Below are 1,578 nucleotides of genomic sequence, written 5' to 3'. Positions count from 1 at the left end.
TGATCATAAAAATAGTGCTGTTAGGACACGTGGTACCAAACAAATCCGGGATGCTCTGCATAGCACAGGTTAAGATCCACGTGCAAGATGAAAATTTCCCCACCAAATTTTGCCTGTCCCTCTGCGAGGGATTGCTTTCTAGCACCACAGAAAGAAACTTTCTTTGGATCAGGAAGGAGTCAGTGGAGGCCAGACGGATCGGGACGTAAGAGCAATGGGTTTCTCAGCGAGCTCCCCTTTTCTCTGACAGCCGATCCCACGTCTGTGTTCCCACCGTGGCTGGCATGAACTCCTTCCCTTGCAGCACAGAGGAGGAGAGCTGAGGGATGGAGGTGCCACGTAGCAACCTGCTTTCTCCGCCATGAACTTTGGCAATGGAAATCTTGTACTACTTCTCCGTGCCCTGATAACAGAGATCTGGTGCTCCCCATTTTGCACTTGGCCTTTGGACCTGCTTCATTCACATCTCGCACCCAAAGGTATGGAGTGGGTTATGTAGGAGACCATCTTCCAAGTTGATAGGCCAAGGAGCTCTCTGCCCTTTCCCTCACCCAAATTGAAGAAAGAAAAAAAAAGTAGTGTCTAGTCTTCAGCAGCTATTTGTGCAATAAAAAGCAAGACGCAGTCAAGGGGGACCCGGGTGGTGGGTATTGGGTTGGTGAAGAACTACAGGAGGTGCCCTCAGGAGGTCTGAAGAAAGGGAGGAAGTGATCTTCCATGGTTTGGTGGACCAATTCCAGGAATAAGTGGAAATAGGGTGGGCAAAAGGGACCAAAAACTGATCAGGAACAGCCAGTGGAGCAGAAACGACGGAGAAAGTCTTCTGGTTGTTGAGGAGCCGTGGAGGACTGTGATGTATAGGCTGTAGTTATGGAGCACATATGGTGCCCGCATCCCCTGGGTGGTACGCGTGACCAGAATAGTTGTGCTTTGTCCACCCGCTGCTCCACCGTGTTTCTTGCTGCAATATTTTTCCAAGACCGTTTTGGTGGTGACTCCTGCTGAGATAGGTTGGCGTTGCACCAGCTGCGCCTTCGCTGCCAAACTTTGCGTAATGCCTGCTAAATTAAATTGATGCTGGAGCGTTACTTTTTATTAGGAGAATGAGTAAACTTGGGGCTGGGATTAAATTTATGTACTATTTGCAAATAGCACGGGCATGGATATACAAATTCTCAGTGCACGCCCTGAGAGCGAAGTATTTTTAATACACATTTAAAAAGAAATGCCTGTGTTCCTCGCTTTCCCCCTAACCTCTCTCCTCCTTCCCCCGCCGCAGGAGAACACCAGCTGCCCGCCGGAGCGCAGCCCCGCTCCCCGCCGGGCAGGACGGGGTTAACCCCCGCTGCCACCCCATTGGCCGGCGGGAGGTGGCGCTCCCTCCGCCGCTCCTATTGGAGGCGGGAGGCCGAAGGCGCTAGGAGCCGGCCTATGGGGGCGGCGCGCCGAGTCCCGTTGGCGAGGGAAAGGCGGCCGGCTCATTGGCGGGCGGGCGGGCGGCGAGTGGAGCGGGCGGGAGGCGGGGCGGCCGCCCATTGGCTGCGGGGCGGGGGCAGGGTGCCGGGCGGCACCATGTTG

The sequence above is a fragment of the Buteo buteo genome, chromosome 10 (genome assembly GCF_964188355.1).
Source record: "Buteo buteo chromosome 10, bButBut1.hap1.1, whole genome shotgun sequence".
Taxonomy (NCBI): Eukaryota; Metazoa; Chordata; class Aves; order Accipitriformes; family Accipitridae; genus Buteo; species Buteo buteo.
This window is presented reverse-complemented; position numbering follows the sequence as displayed.